We start from the raw sequence: 20,546 nt of genomic DNA, 5'->3' as shown, positions 1-20,546 counted from the left end.
GAGAAGGGCAAAGCAATTGTGGTTTAGTGGGAGACGTGGCTTAAGGAGAGGCTTTCTGTGTCTAAGGTTTCTGGCTGGCAGAAGAGCCGCCGAGTAAAAAGTTAGGGGTAGGGCTTGGAGATGTTACGCAGCGTTGCGTTTCGACGACTGATAGATGCTGCCGCAGTTAAATACCCCAAATAAGACGAATTCACCACTGGGGGAGGGATGGTATGGCATGGATTGCTTTATATCACCACTTCCTACGCCCCCCCCGGCATTCCTTTTATCTCATGAAACGAGAATGATTTTCATCTTTTAACAGGCTCACTCCTTCACACAAAAAATTATAGCATCTATAATGTGTTGCTAAATATGGTGTTGGGCTCATCTTTAAGTGGACAGCACAGTTTATGTCCTATAGTATGATCAGTAAAGGGACTTTTCAGACGTGGAATGTGATTGGAAAGATCTGCATACTAAAACTACCACAATCTGCTTCCCAAGTATGATACACATCATGAGGGTTTGTGTCTCGAATATAAAGTTTTTTTGGGGGGTCACATTGGGAAGGGTGACTGAGTTTTGGAAGGTGCATTTCTAAGGGATAAGGTTTGTATTTTAACAAGTATTAATTTTTGCACCATAAGGTGCTGAATCCAGGGTTTTTAAAAATGCTGTCAGAATGGAAAAATGCAAAATATTTTGAGGATGTGGTTGTGTCGTATCCATTTAAAAACATGCACAGCCTTGTGCACAAGGTTTTTTGTGAGGTGTTGAGGGATGCTTTTATGGTCCCTAGTGGGGCAGATCCACACCATATATTTAAAATGCAATCAACACACATTTAAAGCCGCTCTGAGCCCGGCCTTGGCTGGGGAGGGCGGGGTATAAATAAAAATTTATTATTATTATTATTATAAAGCACATGACTTCTCCCCAAAAAATATGGGAAGTGTAGTTTTCTCACATATTTACCATTCCCAGTGCCCTAAACATACTACAGTTCCCAGGATTCTTTGGGGGAAATCAGTGTTATGAGTTTGTGGGTGCCAGACCTCTTTAATCCCTGGTTCCAGCAAGTTTAGAAGCCAATTAAGACAGCTAATTTCATCAATCCATTATTTTTAATCATGTAGCTGGAGAATAGCAGCATAGATATGGAGAGAGATGGCTGACATCACGTAGTGTTCAATTATTAATCATCAAGATGGATACCACTTTTACCAAGACCCATAACTGAAGTGGTTCCTGAACTGCCAATAATACTAGGTTCCTTAACAATAATTGCGGCAAGGTGAATGGAGCAAATAATAAAAAATGCTAATGACTAAAACTCCAGATGTTCTAAAAGCACAAGCTCACAAGACTGCATTAAAACTCTGATTTTAGCAGCTTCTTCATCATCATCTTTTTTTGCTTCTGAGCCTTTAGTATGCGCAGCATGCATCTTTCCCACCCCAAGTACAAGGAAAGCAGAGTTCTAAACAGAGTATTTTTTTACAAGAAAACCAAACTCCCCACCAACTTATAGCACATTTCTTATAATTTCAGGCAGCTAGAAAACACCCAAAATTATGAGTCTTATAATTAAACTAGACAAGGAGGCACCTTTGGGTAAGGCTGTGAAATCTATCCGAAACAACACAAGCTGCTACTGAAATACAACCATTTTTGTGTTCTTGGGTGGAACATAGTCATCTGCATTATAGCGGAGGGTGGCAAAGCAACCTGAAAGGAAGATGAAGGTAACAATACTGCTTAGGGTACAGAAAATGAAGAGGTGTTTTGGCAAAGTGAATTGATAAGTGGCTTGAAATTTAACAAGGAGGGATGATACTGAAATGTAGCTCTTATTAACAACACTTAAAAGAAGGATGGACAAATCACTTTGAGGGCCACTTTTACCTGTTTATTAATTCAAAAGGGCCACAGTGCTATATCACTACTGGCATAGTGTCACATTTTCAACTAAGTGCTTAGGGGTTTTTTTAGTCCATTTTCTGTTAACTGAATTTTTCTCTGCACCAAAATTTCTGTCAGCCTCCTTCATTCCTTTATTTTCTCCCTCTCTGTAGCCACAGTTCTGTGTGCTCTTCATCTGTTACTCCCTTTTACTCTTTCCCCAGTTCATAGGTCTCTCTACACCTCCTTTTTAAAAAATGTTCTTTTTATTTTCTCTGTATTTCTGACTCCATTTCTCTGTTCATCCATAGTACTCTTTTCTCATCTCTACAGCATCACAGATCTCTCTACGCCGTATGTTACCCCACCTGCCTCTTCTCTGTTTCTCCACCTTACAGGGTCTCTTTGCTTCCCCTTTACTTTCCTTTTCTTCCCCCAGGGCTAAGCAGGACTCAGGAGTTCACTTCAAAAATGCAAAACCATATCAGAGGAAACTGAAGATGTTTAGCATTGCAGCAGGCAAGAAGTAGGAAGTTAATCTCTTTCTCCTCTGCTGTGGTCCTGAGGAAAAGCCCTCTTCTAAAGGTGTAGTATATGCAACAAGAGGGAATTCCCTATTGATGCCAAGGGGGGGGGGGTACTCCCTAAAGCCAACACTGCCTTCAGAAGAGGAATTTTCCTCAAGGCTAGCAGGAAAACTCTATGCCTGCTGCAGTCCCAATCATTATAATTCCTACCACCACTACTACAGCTGTTTGCATTTTTTAAAACCTGCATGCGAAATGGAACAATGCATTTAATGTCACATCTTATTTGAACCTTAGTCTCTCTTTTTGTTCTGTTTCTGTTCCCCCCTATAGATCTCTGCGCTGAACAAGCAATAGCAAGCCACAGCACTAAATGTATTCTCTCCTACCAAAGCAGGACATTTTTTAAACATATAAAACATGGGGAAATTTCCCCCCGCCCTCACAAATTCCACCCTGCCCATAAACATAATATCAACCCACCCTTTTAATTCTGTTTAGATTTGGGGAGAAACAAATGCAGGTTTAAATGCAGCTCGCTTTCTCTTCTAGGCTTGTCATTTAGGGCTTGCTGCTCTGCTTTAAGCAAAACCTGTACCTATGTAACCCTTATGGCTTAATTAGACCTGTTACTTTAAGGAGGTTCAATGCTTTCAAGCTCTTGTGTACAGATGGGTGGGGAGGAATGACGGCCTTTGGAAGCCATTTTGACTAAGAGCTGCAGGAAAGGGATTCAGGACAGGCCTGGTCTACCGAGTTATTTCAAAGGGTGAGTCCCCCTTACATTCTTGTTGTTATTATCTAGGGGGTCACTCAAATCCATAAGAAGAGAGGAGCATACTTAAAATAAATATGTGAGTGTTTTTAATTATTACAGTACTGTTGTTTCAAGAATATTCTAGAACTGAGAGCGAGGAGCTCCATTGCCCATCAGGCTGCACTGCTGGGGCTCTTCCTTTTCCACAGCAATTCTGCCTTTTGGGAGACTTACTTGCAAGAAAGGAGTATTTTTATTTTTTCATTTTGCTCGCCTGGACTCTCTAGTTAGAGCTTTAAAAACCTGCATTGAATGATGTTTGAAACTTTGTTCCCACATAGACTTTTGTAAAGTCTAAGCCTAGGTGGCTGGAGGTGCAATCGTAGGGGCTGGGGAGAAAAAAAAATATTGGGCTGGTTCTGGCTATTGTATCATCGCCATCCTTATAACAACCCTGTTATGTGGGTATCCTTATCTTCATATTGGGGGATGAGCCTGAGGAAGAGTGACTTTCCTGAAGCCACCCAGTGAATTCATGGCAGAGGCCAGATTTAAGGGCTTGGACAAGGCGTGTTCGTATTGAATCCCACCAGATGTTCAGTGAATGCATGGGGGGGGGGCAGGATTTCCACCTTCTGTTCAGCATTAGTGAGAAAGGAGCTTAAGTACACATTGATTATGAGAGAGTGTGCATGTGAACACCCTCCAATGTGTGGGACTTGAACCCATATATTCTCCCTTACCAACCTGCTCATGTATTAAGATTTGAGGAAGAAGCTCTACTGGTTATTCCCATGTTAAATGTGCTCACTAGAGGCTAGCCTTTTTTTTGTGTTGGCTCCATGTCTGTGGAATGACCTCCCCACCAACTTTGCATTTTTTCAGACACCTGGTATAACAAACCCACCTTGTCCTGCTGGCTTTTGGTGGCAGATGGGGTAAGTTATTTGTACTGCTTTTAAATTGTTATTTGTGTAATTTATGAGAATTGTATTGTTTAGTAGGTATTACGGTATGTTTTGTTATCTTTCTTTTTTTTGTAAACCACCCCATTACCATTTCTTTGTGAAGAACAGTATAGAAACCTCTAAATAAATGAATGACTAAGTCCAATTTTATTCAAGTCAGCAGCACCTGGAGGTCCTTGAACCAAAACCCCTGAATTTGGGTTGCCAGACAATAGTGGACTGTGGTGGTGGTGACAGGTGTAGTGGCTCAGGGTATGAGCAGTGAACCAAGTAGTCTTTGCTTCAAACCTTGGATTTGCTAGGTAGGCCTAGATCTGCCAGCTGTTCTCTTGGCCTCATCTCCCTATAAGCAGCATGGTAATAATAATATTACCTTATACTATAAGATTTATAGGGTTGTTGTAAGGGCTGCTAGGATGATGCACTCTGTGTACTTCAAATATGCTTGCTACATGAATGCTAGGTGCCACAGTATTCTTCTTGCATTATGTGTGCCATTTCATGTTATTTCTGCTTCCATGAACCTTTGCAACCTTGCCTGGGATTAAGGTCTGTCTGAACCAAGTTCATGATTTGAAGTATGATGTTTCTACAATCTGAAAGCAACTGGAGGCTGTGGTCCTGTGCAGGCGTCCCTGGGAGTAAGTCCCATTAAATTCAGGAAGACTTCTGGCAACATGCATAAGATGGGGCTGAAAGATTGCAGAATAGTGGTAGAGAACTCACTACATGGAGCAGATCCAGGGTTTCCCATTTCTGATTTGTTTTTGGTTAATAAATAATGGGAAAATCTGTAGCATTTTCTCAATCTAGCAAAAGCTGGGCTAAAAGAAAATGCATTTTGGGGGAAACGCAGCAGGCTCAAAGCTAAAACCCAGCTGAGGCTCCCAGTGGTGTTTTTGAAGCATAGTATGCAGAGAGGGGCATAAAAAGAAATACAGTTTTGCTTCAGACACTATTCTTGTTTGTTTAGCTGAGTGTAAATGCAATTTAAAAATGCATAGAGGTTTGAATGCAGCCCATCTGTCATGGCTTTCGATAGGACGAAATATCCATCAATCCTGCAGAACAAAATTTCTGCCTTAGAAAAGTACATATTGATTCATGGGTGACGGAGAACTCCTTTACCATCCCTTGTAAAACACACACACACACACTCTTTACAGTGCAATCCTATACATGTATGTTCAAAAGTAAACCCCAAGTTCAGTGGGACTTACTCATGTGTGTATAGGATTGCAGCCATTGTGTCCTATCCTGGGATGGGGTGGGAATGAGAAGAGCAGGACTGTCTGTACTCCTTCCTGTGTTGCAACAATTCTAAAAGGGACTGCTTCTACAGCTGTAGAAATGATTAATGGTCTAATTTGGTTGTTTCTGTCACTGCCTCTTTAGGAGTCAGCAAACACTATGTTCATCTAGCCCAATTCTTTCCAGGTCAGCCCCAAAGTGGAACCTTTGCCCTTTGCCTGGGGATAACTTGGCTCCTGTTGTTGAAATGTGTTTTTCAAAGTTATTCAAGTTACTGTTCATTCCATGACATACTAGTAAATAAATAGGTGGTGGAGGTATAGAGGTGATTGTTGCTGTTTTGGTGCTGGGGAATACTTGTCTCTTTCTGGCTTGATTCTTGAATAATAGCTTGCAATTTTGTGGTGCGTAAGGATTGCAAATTCTGTATTTAAAAATGTATATATATACGACATGAAAAATGACTAAATATCCTCTGTGCGTTGGCAATAGCCTTCCAATGGCTGGTGTTTTAATACAGGTAGTGGAAGCTCTATAAATAGATCTGAGTGAGAAGAGGGGTGAGCAGAAGGATGTGTGATGGGATGGTTTTTATTGCCCCTTATATTGCTTACTAGGACTGACACTGGTCACTGTAGAATCCTTTCTTCAATTCTATTCAGGGATCAGCTGGTCAGGCATGCACATTGTTATAGAAGTTTATTTTTTATTTCTTTACTTTAAATACATATTGCCTTTTACTAATATAAAATGGTGCTAATTCCTAAGAGTTGTACTCGAGAGTACACACCTGTCAAAATTAATGGTCCTAAGTTAGTCATGTCTTATCATTTTTAGTGGATCTACTATTAAAATTGGGCCCAACCCAAAGTGAATGTGTTTAACATCAGGCCAGCTGAAGCAAACTTTATTTTTGTTTATTTCTGGAGTCATGATGATGCTATGATTTAAGTGAGCTTAAAACGTGAAATTACACATGCTCAGAGTACCCCCCCCTTTAAAAAAAAAAGAAAGGGCTGAGAAACTATTTTGTGGTGGTGCTTTTTAAAAAAATTATATTATAAATATTAAAATTTGTATACTGCCCTATACCCGCAGGTCTCAGGACAGTTCATAGGATAAAATCACAATATAAAAACACAGAATACGTAATCAAAATACAGACTACGTAATCAAAATAAAAACAAGAACAATTATACCCACATGTACTGTAACACCAAAATGGTCTGCACATTCAAATTCCCTTTGGATCTGGTAGAAATGCACACAAAACTCCAAAATTGTGAAGTTTATTAAGAGTTAAGCTGAAATAACAGGATGAATGGAGGGGGCAGAAGGTTGTTTCAAAAAAATTAAAACAGTTTAGTCCGAGCCTATCTTTCCTCCTGCAGCTGCTTGCAATCAGCTTTGGGTCTCCGAAGTGTAAAGTAGAAGCCTTGACAGTCCAGTGAGGTGGGGGACAAGGGATGGTATGGGAACAGTTCCCTTTTAAGAATTTCTGACCCAGGTGGGTCTTGATAGACAGCTGGCGTTGTCTAGGTAATCGCAATGTAGCCAGGTAGCTGGGAGAATGCCCAGGGGTCAGAGGCTGAAACATTCAATGTGACAGAAGACTGGAGATGGGCCATCAAGGAAGAAATACAGCCATTCCTCAGCTCTTAGCTGTGACTCCTCCAGGAAGACCAAATGAAGAACAAAAGATACTGCCAATCTTCAAGTGACAGGGGACCAAAAATGAGACCTGCGCCACAGGCAGGAGTGTGTGTGTGAATCCTTGCCACCTAGCCAACAGGGTAGGTGGAGCATTTCAATCAGTTCAGGGCAGATGCTGTAATTATCTTTCTGCACTACAATCCCCTGTTCTTATAACTGTTTTGTGTTTGTGTGCTCTTCTGTTCCTGCTTTCCTCCTGAAATCTCGCCTGCGGCCAGCTAGCCCTAGCCATTTAGGTCCAGGAAAGAGTCTGATCACTGATTATTAAGTCTTGGGAGGCATTAATTCAAATACAGTTGCATTCCCAATATGGCTTGCCCAGGGCTATGCACATTCAGTGTGTCCAACGAGTATGGGAATGGCAGAAAACGCTATCAGAGTCCTGCAGGCTGGATGGCGCTGCTCTTGATGTCCTCTCCAAGTGACATAAATATACAGAAGCCCCATGAACTCAGTCCCTGGTTTGTCTCTGTGTCACCTTCCATGCTTCCACCTTGACAGCTATGCACAGATTTCCGAAACAGCTTGAGATTACAGAATTAATTAGAATTAAATTAATCAGTACACCCACCACAAGGCTGCCTGGTTCCACGAAATGAGCAATTCTCTTAAGACGTGTTTCCACAGCCAGGGCTGATGCTCATCACGCTTGTCAACACACACTTCTCATTTTGATGAGGTTTTGTCTCTTGCATGTTTGGAATGTGGTGAGCACTGAAAGCTTCTAAAAAAGATATATGGCAGGGTTGCCCGTCCTTGTATTTCAGTGGGAGTGGGACACACATCATGTTAGGAGGGGGACAATTTAAGGAATCAGAAGTATGGGCGTATGATGAATATGCTTCTGTTTTTGTCTGTGGGCGCTGCATATTCACTACAGATGCGCCTTCTGGAGGGAAGCCTCTGGATCCTCCAGAACAGATGAGTAACAACTTCACAAGCGCCAGGGTTGCAGGTTCAATCCCCGTAAGGGACAGGTGCAAATCCCTGCATTGCAGGGGTTGGACTAGATGATCATCAGGATCCCTTCCAACCCCACAATTCTATGATTCTGTGTCCAGGAAGACCCTTATGTCACCTCTGAACATTGTTCATGAGCAGCAGAGTACACACCATACACTGAAAGCACATGTTTCCCCCCAAAGAAATCTGGGAACTATAGTTCATGGAGGGTTCTGGAAATTGTAGTTCTGTGAGAGGTCAGCTACAGTTCCCAGAATTCTTTGGGGGATGTCACATATTTTAAAAGTATGGTGTATATGCAGCATGGAAGAAAACCATTGCTGGTGTGGCATGTACGTTTTGTTCAGTGAGGGATTTTCATGTGAATTGCAAATGCGGGAAAATGTTTTTCTTAGGCTGCAATCTTCTGCACAATTAACTCTGAATAAACATGTTTAGGACTGAGCTGTTTGAATGACTTCGGCTATATACTAAAGTGCAGAAAATATACCTAATATATGTATAATATATACCAAATAGGATGAGGATGGCCAGATAAGCAAGGGAGTTTCAATTTGCCAGTCTCAAGCCTTCCTTGCTTCATAGAAGCAAGGACAAATGGTCTGTCTAATAAAAGAAACAGCTTGGTGTCTGCAATCAAGTATGTGAATAAGGTTACCTATAGTGGTATGTGATTAATTCTCCCACAAATGACCATTGGCACTGTCTATTAAGTCAAATACTGAAGTAAAATCCACGAAAGCCACATAAAAGCTTCCACCCATCTCAGGCTTTTGTGAATCAAATGGATAAACACGAAGCAGGGTTCAGTTGTGCTTCTTCCTTGCCAAAAATCCACCATAGCAACCCCTTGTACAATTTATGCAAAAATAATCAGCTACCGGTTCCTTCTCTCCATGCCAGGCCCTCTCATATGTAGATCCCATGAATAGCAAGTGATAAAACTGTTCCCGGACATTGTCGCTTTAGGCAGCAGGCTGGCTAAATGAATGCCCCTCCATATGAAATCTTGTTTATTATTAATATTCCCGCAGGTAGAAAAAACAGATGTCACAAAGAAAAGTTATAGGCTAGGCTTGTGCCTGATAACACTAGTTTTGGATATGCAGGATTCCTCACCCCACCCCGGCTCCCCCACCAAGAAGCATTGAAATCTGAGGTTTGCGCTTGAAGTGATACAGTCCAGGAATCACCATGACACCTCCCCTGCTTTTGGTGGAAGAAGCCTTGGTGTGGTGTGAGAGGAGTACACAAGTTGGAGGACCAGAAGGGGCTTCCGCATACCAAAGCCCCCTCTGCAAATGCAAAGTGACAGCTTTTTGCAAACCCAGGGTAGTTTTGTATTTCCTAAATGGGCCGAGTGATTACATCCTTCCAGGTCTCTTTGCTGAGCTCCATGGGAACGCATGGCTCGGTGCTTCCAGCTGCCTCTGATCAAGAAGTTAGTAGGGAGCCTGAAAATAGCATATTTCTCCTGATATCATTTCTCCAGCTCAGGATGACTACTACCAGAATGATCAACAGCGACAAACGTGCTGGAAAATGGGAACCTGGCGAAGAATGTTAATGCCCTCCAGTCCATGAAGCCATGGTAGGCTGAAATTTCACCTCCACCACCCACATGCACACTGACAGATCATTATCCATATGCCTGCTTGTGAAATTAATTGAGAAAATCCCCCAGCTAGCACCCTGCCAGAGCCCTAATGGAAAAACTCTCTTCTCAGTCAAGCCTGCAAGTAATAGGAAATAATCTAGACAAACCTCCAGCCACTCTAGGCCCAGCCCTTATCTAACTAACTTGATTCTTGAGCAATTCTTCTTTCTATTATCTCTGTGCACTTACTAGAATAAGCTGCATGGGCATAAATAGATCAATACACTGGGAGATGATGGATATAGAATGTGCATTGTATGCTGTGTGGATCCTCCCTATCTCATCCTCTCACTTTATCCATACGAGTATGCTAACTAAAAACCTATTTATCTGTCCCACCACCCATTTTCTGGGAGACAGCATGGTCTTGTGAATTTTTTATGGCTTCGCTTAGGTTGGAGACAATCCAAAGGTCAAACTCCACACTATGCCTCCAGTCACCTTGCCAGTCAGCACAGATCATAGGGCTACGGTACTTTCTGAATCCCTGATCACCTACAGGGCACTAAATTACTGCTATTACACTGCAATTTGCAGTACAATATTACTCTTTGATACACTACCTGCCTTTGTCTGTCTGCATAGCGGTGAGGACTGTATGCATTATTTACCAGGCTAAGCACACTGCTGCGGCTGCTGCAGCTTGCTACGGCACAAACGAGGAGAACTGGAAACTGGTTTTGAAAGCGTAAGGGAAAACAAGACATAGCGACTTGGCATTGCATCCTATTCAAAAATAGTTTGCATCATTTCTGCAGCTGGCCTGTCCCGGCATGGGTGTGCCTGCTGGGACTTCTGGGTGTCATGGTGACAAGCATCTGGAGGGCACCAGGTTAGCAAAGGCTGATAAATGATGGGTGATAATCTTTCTCCTGGAGGAGTTTCCTTCCAAACCATTGGCTGCCCTTTGGGACAACCAAAGAAGACCCTGAATTCAATACAGAACACACTCAAGGCATTGCTCATCTCCTGTACCCCGCTGGGACCAAACTCGGGGAGTTCAGGCAAAGCCCAAAGAATTATTTAAAAGACCTGCAGTGACTTATCTAGTGGGTAGGAGAGCTGGGGGGATTGTTTCAGATTCATGGTTTTCTATTACTTGTTTTGCTGTTTTGTATTGCTCATTCATTGTTTTGTTTTGCTTGCTTTGTTGGATGGTAGTAAACAGGCTTCTGCACTGGGCTTGCACCAGGGGTAGGGATTGCTGGGCCACCTCCCAAGGCCCACGCTTCTGCAAGGAAGCAATTGTCACCTTAGGCCTGACGTTTTTTCTTCTTGCTATCGTCTGTTCACCTGCCCTCTCCAAGTAATTACAGTGATAGAATGCTGCTCAGTTGACATTAATTAATTTAATAAAAGCATTTTTAATCCACTCTTCAGCAGAAAAGGCTCCCATATTTTTTTTAAAGGGGGGGGGGAAACTTCCTTCCTGCTCCCAGGGTTGCAATCTAAAAACCAAAACACAAAAAGAAAAAAAAGATGGGGAGGGAGAGTTTAAAAAGCAGATTCAGGCAACAGTTGCATAGGTCTTATAACAGCCCACTGGGATGGAAACAGTTCAGTGAGAGGAGGAACTAAAAGGAGCTGGCAACTCAATATGGCTGATGGTGTGGGCCTGCTTCTCTTTTCCTGCTTCAGCCTGATGGAATTGCTGCCACTATATGATAGCAGCCTGCTGCAATCCTAACCCCATGTTCCTGTGAGTAAACCCCATTAAATTTAACAGGACTTCTGAATTGACATAGGTAAAAGTGCAGCCTAAGTAACCATCCTAGCTTTGCTGCCTGAACGAGTCTGCAAAAATGGGCTAGGGGACAGAGTTGTCAAGCCCCTGACAGGCCACAACAGCTAGTGAATTGCATTTGGCTCGAGTGAAAGAGGAGGTCACGAATTGTGCAAGTCTGTTTTTACCAGAGCAGCCTGTGGGCCCCAGTGTGTTAAAGGCATTTATTTGGATTCATTAAGTTCTCTCTACACATATACGGTAGCCAGACCTTATCAGTGCATGCATAGACAAGGCTATTCTGGTATGTGCTTTTGATTCCTCATGATGCTATTACAATGCTAGAGCGTTCAAACGGCTCTGTACCAAACCAGTTAATCAGAGGGGAGCAAAGTAATATACACAGACACAAGTACATAGAGTTCAGCGGGCTCCATCTACTGTGGTTTAGAATCCAGTTCACGGATAAGATAATGTTTCCTCACTAGCTGATTGTCAGGGGAGAGTAGAGTAGGAGGCAGAGTTGTTATTATTGTAGAGAGCCTGAGAGTGGAATTGGCTGGCACTTCAAGAGGCTGTACTGTTGTTTTCCCTGCTCCAGGCTGTGTTTGAGGGATTTGCTTGCTCTTTCTCCAACAGGATTCCTTGGCCCCATTATTGTTCCACCTCAGGAAGCAGATTGCTGGTTGCTTTTCCAGCTCATCCCCCAAAGCAGTCCTTAAAGGAGATGGGTTTCTGATTGAAATACTCCCCGTCAATTGCTGTAGAGATTCATCTGAAAGAGCATGAGCACCCTGCGGGTGAAATTGCCCAAAAGAGGGGGGTGGGCTTTCCCCAGGCCTCAGGCTTCCTCTGCCATCCACATGGCATCTGTACAATGATGCACCTCCTCTGCACTCACACCCTCCCTTCCATATGCTTTCTTGACTCACCCCTGAAAGCCTTCTCAGCAGTGGCCCCTTGCTTATGGAGTGCCCTCCCAGGAGAGCTTCGTCTGGCACTCACTTTAATGCCATTTGATGCCAATGCCTTTTCATTTTAAATTCCGTGCTCCTAATGGCTGGTTTTATGATATGTGTTATATATTACTTTCTCATGTGATTGTTTTGTTAGTGCTGCTGTTTGTATCTGTGTGGAATTGTGATTTAATACTGTTTTTACTATGCCCGATCATCATTCAGAGAACAGTTAGTATAGGGTAGCTATTAAAAAGAGGACCTGAGCAACCCCAAAGTAGTGGTGGTGGAGGAACTGCCCCTTCCTGAGGCCTGCCAGCTCACTCAGCCAGGGTGAAAGGTGGCGCTGCTGAATAGATGCTGCAGCAGCCTGCTGGAAATGTAGGATGCAATCTTAAACCCACAGCCCCACTGAATTCAACAAGACTTAACTTCTGAGTGGAGCTGCAGATTTATGTTATCTGTATTAACATCCCTCTTTGGCAATGTCTCTTCAGTCACCCTGCTCAGCCTATAGAAGCCCCATCTTATAAGGATAAGAGTGGGATGGGGTCCAAAATCAAAAGCTGGAGTTCATCAAGGTGCCAAATGAAAAAAGAATGAGAGCTGGATCTTAGACCTGGGAGTTTCCAAACTCAGGAAATGCTTGGCGGGGAAAACCCACTGTTTGTGATTCTTGATATGTCCAAATGAGCCCAAGGGCACTTCCAGATGGCCACTATTCTCAGGTGGGATTCTATAACATACCGGCAAATTCAGGTTGTGCAATTAAAGTTGATCTGGAAGTCTTGCACAACAAACCAGCTGCCCCCGAAAGATCGGCCATTTTGCAATGAAGAAAGTGATGGGGATATACATTAGAATACACTTGCTTGACGCAGCATCATGTAACATCCAGGCAAACAAATCAGAATGATGCTCACTAAACAAGTCATCTGTAAGCATCCCAATTTTCCACTGCTGGCTCAGGGACTGAGACCATCTAGGAGTCTGTATGGCACACATTTAGGCACAGATGCCTGTCCCTTATTGTTTCAGAGTGTCTTTTTCCAGTCAGGCCTTATGCTGCAAATGTGGCATAAGCAAACTACAGGGACACATTGGCATGGAAGGCAAGAGGTAGTGACAAAAGGTCCCTGTGTGCAAGGCACACATTTTGATTTTCTAATTTGGGATTGAAGCTCTGAAAGGCACAAGCTAGTAGGGTTTGAATGCATCATAATGACATACAAATGAGCTCTCCTGTGCCAAAGCTTTGCAACCCAAAGAAAGGACAGCAATGAGCCAAGCTAGTTAGCATCAGCCTCCAATGGCCAGTCCTTGAAATGACATTAAGAGCCCTGCTGAGGTTGGGGGAGCTGTCTAGGCTTGGTGGCAAACAGAGCTCAACAGCAGGGAAGCAGCACAGAAATGCGCAACAAGAGCATCAAGGCAGACCCAGTGGCTTTGTGTTCAGATCTGGATCCAGACTGATCGGGCCTGTCAGGGTTTCCTTGCCAAGCAGAAAGGAGCAAATGCTCTTCAGCCTGCATGCTGCGCTAGCATCTCCATCTTTCCCCATTCTGGTCATGTCTGAGCTGCCAGGTTCGTGCGTAGCTGCTTCTTCTCTTGCTGAACTGGCCAACAAGCCCACCTGCTTCCAAAGGCAATTCAGGCCCCAGCTTCCAAGGTGGCAACAGCAAATTCAAATTGGAAAGCTCTTGGGCCTGGAGCTCAAAACTCCGCTTTCAGGTTTCAATGTGCTGGAGGTTAATGAGAAAAAGCATAGCCAAAAATGAACAAATGTAGCAGTTGGCTGTTCCCAAACTGCTGAAGATGTGCGGAGGACTGAACATTTCCCAAAAGGATATCTGAATTCCACAGGATGTAAGGTGGAGGTGGAGCAACTTTTTCAGCCCAAGGCAGTGCAGACTTCTCCATTTGGGCAAACATGGCTCTACCCTGCCAACCGCAGTCTGCCCTTGGTGGAACCACAGTCTGCCTGCCTTCTTACTTGCATCCAGTCCAGGGTGTGACACTCGAAATGTATGTGGCCTCTCTTTTTAAGAGACATGTGTGATGTGTGGTTGAAACTCCCCTCTCCTTTCTGCACGTGGCTCCCTCCATAAGACAGTAGGAACCAGTGGGAACCTTAGTTTTGCCTGTGTTGCAGCTAGAGAGCCAGTGTGGTGTAGTGGTTAAGAGTGGTAGTCACGTAATCTGGGGAACCGGGTTCGCGTCTCCGCTCCTCCACATGCAGCTGCTGGGTGACCTTGGGCCAGTCACACTTCTTTGAAGTCTCTCAGCCCCACTCACCTCACAGAGTGTTTGTTGTGGGGGAGGAAGGGAAAGGAGAATGTTAGCCGCTTTGAGACTCCTTAAAGGGAGTGAAAGGCGGGATACCAAATCCAAAACTCTTCTCTTCTTCTTCTAGCAACTAACTAGGTGTTGTGTTGCTGTTCATACATAAGAAAAACAACTACAGTGGTACCTCAGGTTACATATGCTTCAGGCTACAGACGCCACTAACCCGGAAATATTACCTCGGGTTAAGAACTTTGCTTCAGGATGAGAACAGAAATTGTGCTTCGGCAGCACGGCAGCACCAATAGCTAAAGTGGTGCTTCAGGTTAAGAACAGGTTCAGGTTAAGAACGGACCTCCAGAACGAATTAAGTTCTTAACCCGAGGTACCACTGTATTGAAGTTCTCCTGACTCTTGCTTCTGTTTGGGCAGACCTAATGCAAGATATCCTCACACAGTGAGTACCTTTCCCAAACCTAAGGGATACTATAGCACTGGCTATTAGCTTCCTTCTCTGTAGTCTCAGAGTTGCCATTATCAGAACACAGTAGGGGGGTGGATGAGGGCCAGACTAGAATTAGTTGGCTCTGGTTCCCCATTCTGTTGGCCTCTCTGCCTGTTAGACCTAACAGGCACCACCCGAATTGCCATTTGCTCCAAATGAGTTCTAAAGAGTTGTTTTTCTCCAGGGAAAAGTAGCAGGACAAGGGGAAGTGTGGATAAGCCCTGTGTGTTGTGTGAAGAAGTACTTTTGTTTTGTCTGTCCTGAATCGTCCAACATTCATCTTTGTTGCATGGCCCTGAGATCTAACTTCTCCCTATCCACTTTTTCCACACCGTGCATAATTTTTCATTCTACTGCCCATTCCTGAAAGCTCACGGTGGCATTCAGTTCCTGGTACAAAAGGCTTCCCAGCAAGAGTGCTTTGTGTGAAGCAGCTGAGTCTAGGACTGTTTGTTTAATTGCATGTGCTTAAGAAAGGATCCCCCTCCAACTCTGAATTTATTAAGCTGTAGAGCTGGCTTTTAAATTATTGAGAGCAATCTTTTTAATAGCTTCTGTTATAGCCCTTGAGTAGTTGCCAGCATCACAAGCAGCAGGGACACAAATATGCTGTTAGAACACCCTGCAGACGGACAATCTGGCAGCGGAGCAAGCTTGGAACAGCCATCAGTAGAAAACAAGCAAATGTCCCAGTGTCTGGAGACATTTTGGTTTCCCTTGTTCCTTTCTCACCTTGCCTTAGCTAACGCCTGGGCACAAAATGAAGTACTCCCCTCCACTGCTCTACTTGGTGATTTCTCAGGCAATATCTTGCCTCTGTATACCAGTTATGCAGGATGTCACAATTGGGCAATTTTGGCTCTGGAAGCAAAGATCCCAGCTCCTTTCTAGCATCCCCTGCATTTAATGAACCAGAGAGGAAGATATTACTACTAGGGAATGCACATCAACCCTTCAGCCTGAGGCTTGGGGTTTTCTAGCAGATGCCAGGAATCATGCTAGTTTTCTGCTGTGTAATCTCCTGGGTGTTAATAGTGTGACTTTTTCTATGTGCCAGTTCATATTTCTCTCCTTTTAAAAAATCCATGTTGAAGCCAGTCTTGAGTTTCCAATTATCTTGTTATTCTTCTGCATTGTAGAGACCATGTGGATGTCTCACAGCATGCCTAAGTGACAACTCAGCTTTTCCTGGATCAGCAACCTTTTCCAAATATGTTTCTAGCATCATAAGTGGCTGCAACCCGATTGCAGAGCACAGACCCAGCCAGTGTAAGGTTCTATGTTTGTCTCCTGACACCTCCTGTTAAAGGCTCTCAAGGTTAGGAAAGAACCTTATCATGGTCAATGACCAGGGATGATGGGGATTTGTACACCTGAAAGGACACAGGTTCCCCCCCCCCTTGACAGTTCTGGGTTTGATAGTCGTACTCAATATAAGATATACTGAGAATATAAATATATATTTTGAAAGCATGGTTCTAAAACAGTGGTGTTTGACCTGCGGCTGTCCAGGTATTGTTGGACTCCAACTCCCATCAGCCCCAGCCAGCATAGCCAATGGTCAAGAAGGATGGGGAATGTAGTCCAGCAGCATCTGGGAGGGGGCACAGATTAGCCATCACTGTTCTGGCAGTGTCTCAGTGTATTAACGCTATATGTAGTAGCAGTATCCCAGAGTTAAACAATTTTAGAATCAAGTAGAGAGATACATTCATAGGATGACAGGTGCTTTTTGAATGTGACGATGGTCATGTTGCTTTTAAAAAAAGCAGCCACAATTGTAAATAGCAGAAAATGAGAAAATATTAACAATTTGTACATGGAAAATAGTACAGTTCTCTAAACTAACTGAAGGTATGAGATTTAGGGACGGGAGAAAATTAAAAGCTCAATTTGAGGAAGCGTGGCAACCTTTTATTGACTTTTTGAAGGTTGGTTATAAGATTAAAATTAATTACTTCTCTGTTGTATGATGACATAGTCGGTTGAATGGCAGGATATTACTGTATTAATTATTGCTACTGTTTATGCCTTCTTTGAGTCAATAGTTTGGAGTTTATTTAAAATAGGAATATGTAGGTTAGATTTAGGAACACAGGAACCTGCATTGTTGCATTTAGCTCAGTATTATTATCTATGGCAGACTGGCATTGGCTTTCCAAGGTTTCAGGCAGGGGACACTTCTAGCCCTAGCTGGAGATGCTGAGGATTAAACCAGGGACCTTCTGCATGTAGAGCAGATGTACTACTATTGATAGCTATGTTTCTTCCTTTATATCTTTCTTAAATGATGTTGTGTATTTATATTTATGATTCTCTCTCTCTTTGTTAATTATAGTCCTTGTTTACTTGTATTGAATAAAAAAGTACTCTTCCATTTTCTTTACTTCAACCATCTGTTAGTAGGGCCTGTGTCATGGTATAGAACTCACTAAGTTAAAGATATTGAGCTGAATATAGAATAAATAAACAAAACACACAACACACAACACACGTCGCATTCCAGAATGTACATAATGCTTTAACAAAAGCTCTTCTGACCTTCCTTCAGTCAGTGCATGGCAGAGAGCATTGTCCCGAACACCCTGCAGTGGGGAAACAGCAAAATTCCATTAGTGACTCTGTTGTACCTACTTCTCTCTGTAGAATCACTCTCTTCCATTGCATTTGAATTAAACTCAGACTTTCTGCTTTTCCCGTTCCCCACAGGAGTAGTCTTCTTCTTCTTCTTTTTTAAAAGTAATTAATTTTACACACTTCAAACACGCCACACAACAGTAGACAAACAGCAGATAAAAAACCTGCAGTATGTGTCTAAGATACTAAATCCAAGAATACCTGAACTGTTGCTAGGACTCAGAACTTTGCATTCTCAAAGGACTGCACCAGCTCTTTGCATCTCCCAAATGTTGTAAAGGCATAGCTGTCAACTTACAGATTTGAAAATAAGGGACCTGCAGCCTCACCTGTTCCAGGCACTCCAGGCTTCCTGTCCTCCTACAGTTTGGTCAAACTCATGCTGGTAGCTTCTAGAACACTGTCCAACCAACTTTGTAACCAGAGGTTCAACTGAATAGAATCTGAATCACATGCACCACAAGGCCTATGCAGCCTCAACTTAAGATGGTTCCCCAGCCTGGCTTTGCACTGCAAAGTTTGCAGCAGCACGTGCAACAAAATGGCGTCCAGCATTCAAAAACCTCCTCAGCTTGCATTAACTAGCCACACACAAGGCATGCAAGCTCCACCCCCTGTCATTCTTAGACTTCTTACTGGGTGAGCAACACAGCCAAGCAACACTGTTGGAGCCTCCCTCCTCCCTGGCTGGCAGGGAGGGAGGGAGAGGAGCTGCTTCCTTTGAAATTTAAGGGACATTTAATGGACATCCATCAATAAGGGACAGCAGCAGGACATGGCGCTGGAATAAGGGGCTGTCCCTTCAAATAAGGGACACTTGACAGCTATGTGTAAAGGCTGCTTAATTTTCACAAGCCATACATGAGGATAACAGTCCCATTTTGCAGAAGGGGGAAACTGAGGAGAAGTAGGTGTTTTACCCAAGCTATTGGAATGCAGGAATATGTGTCTCCTCACCCAAGGGGTCAGATTTCAGTTCCTTTCAGAGTGCAAATTCAAAGATGCTGAAACTATTGCAAAAGCAGAGGTGGCAAGAATAATGGACATAGGAAACAAAATCACACAGAGACACAAACAAATTGCTAGTTGTTATAAGTCATTGTAGTAACACAGAGGGGGGCTTCTTCAGTAGCAGCACTGGTGCTATGGAATGTGCTCCCTGCTGAAATACGCCGCATCTGCATTGGCATATCTCTGGCTTTTGAAGATATACTATTTACACAGGCACCTCCATATATCTCAACTTTTCAACTGCTGTACTGTTTTGTTGTGTATATTTTAATTATGGACATTTGTAATTCATTGGTTTGTATCATCTGGTTTTTACACTTTGTAAACCTCTTAGAATTCTATTTTGGCATTGAGTGGTATATAAAGAAAGAAAATTAAATGAAAAGTAATAGATAGCTAACCTGTTCAATATCATCCAGGACCTGCATGTCTTTGGTCATGCAGAGTAACTCCTTTTTTTTGAGGCAACCTGCTCCATGTCCACTTCCCCATTTTCCCTACATTCCTCTACATTTTTCAGTGCTCTCTGTTTTCCCTGGATACCCTCCATTTTTCTTTTGTCTGAGCTGAGAGCAGTACTGCAAGTCCCAGGCCTTAAACAATTAACCAGTCTGCCTCCTTCTCTTGCAATCTTAAATTACGGTAGTCTTAACAATGAACAAAAGATACCAAGGGCACAAATTTTTCTCTTCTTTTTTTAGACCTCAGGTTATGTTGTTGTAATACTGTGCACTAAACTCCTCTACCAGCTGAAGGGGTATAAATTTGCTTTTAGACAAAGAGGATTTTGGTTTTTGGCATAACTGTTGCATAACTGTTTAGTTTAACACAAATCCAGAAAGATCCGACTTGAGATAAAGCCTTGCCCCCAAGAGCTGATATTTGGCATGTAAGCTATTTGTCTCTGTAAAGAAGAGGACAGATATTATTATCTGATATAGTACACTCTTTATCTGAACACAGATTAGCATCTATCAGCGTTGTAGAAACATAGTGACTGGTGAGAATGTGATCTGGGAGTCAAGAAGTCTTTGGATCAGACTAAACCTCAGCTACAAATTCAGTAGGCAAACTTGGCCAAAACACTATTCCTCAGCTGCCATCTGCAATATGAGGAAAATATTTGCCTACCTCTCAGGGTTGTTGTAAGGAATACTGTGAAATGTTCTGAACACAAAAAGGATGTCATTGTTGTTATATGTTTCTTCCCTTACCCTTTAGTGTCTGAATGTTAAAATAGGTCAAAGTGATTTTGCAGAACCTTAAAAGCTGGAAAGATGCAAGCCTTGGGAATCATAATGCTGTCGATAATTTCTTCATTCTTCGAACCAGAGCCTGAATTATAGGTGCAGATATCAGAGGGGGCTTTGTTTTATTTCCTTTTGGGATGGCATCTTTAGTGACTGTGATTGAAATATTATTGGGGGAGGGTATTAAGGTCTTTCCTCTCATTCTCCACTGGACAATGCCTATGGACCTTGAAGGTATGGTTGTTGAAATTCCACGATATCACTGCTGAGAGAGTGCTTTTGCCCCAAATCACATACCTGCTGTTTTCCAGTGTCACATATTTTCAATTTTCTCTTTCCCATTCAGCAATATGTAATGCCTGGGCAGACTTTACTGTGTTGAGCTGCAGGTACAAGGTCAGTCAGAAGTTGTCAAGGTGCCCCTCTTTGAGCAATCTGCCTTCTGGCTTTGCACCGGCCAT

General features: G+C 43.0%; 1 long non-coding RNA gene across 1 annotated transcript; it reads left to right on the top strand.

Annotated features, from left to right (window-relative positions):
• Window positions 1-17: 17 nt before the first annotated feature.
• Window positions 18-5,949, top strand: LOC309366024. Its single transcript, XR_014166413.1, has 3 exons — window positions 18-505; window positions 2,324-2,469; window positions 2,745-5,949. It is a non-coding gene; the product is annotated as an uncharacterized lncRNA (long non-coding RNA).
• The last annotated feature ends 14,597 nt before the right edge of the window (window positions 5,950-20,546 follow it).

This window comes from Podarcis melisellensis (genome assembly GCF_964234715.1).
Source record: "Podarcis melisellensis genome assembly, chromosome: 3".
Taxonomy (NCBI): Eukaryota; Metazoa; Chordata; class Lepidosauria; order Squamata; family Lacertidae; genus Podarcis; species Podarcis melisellensis.
This window is presented reverse-complemented; position numbering and strand designations above follow the sequence as displayed.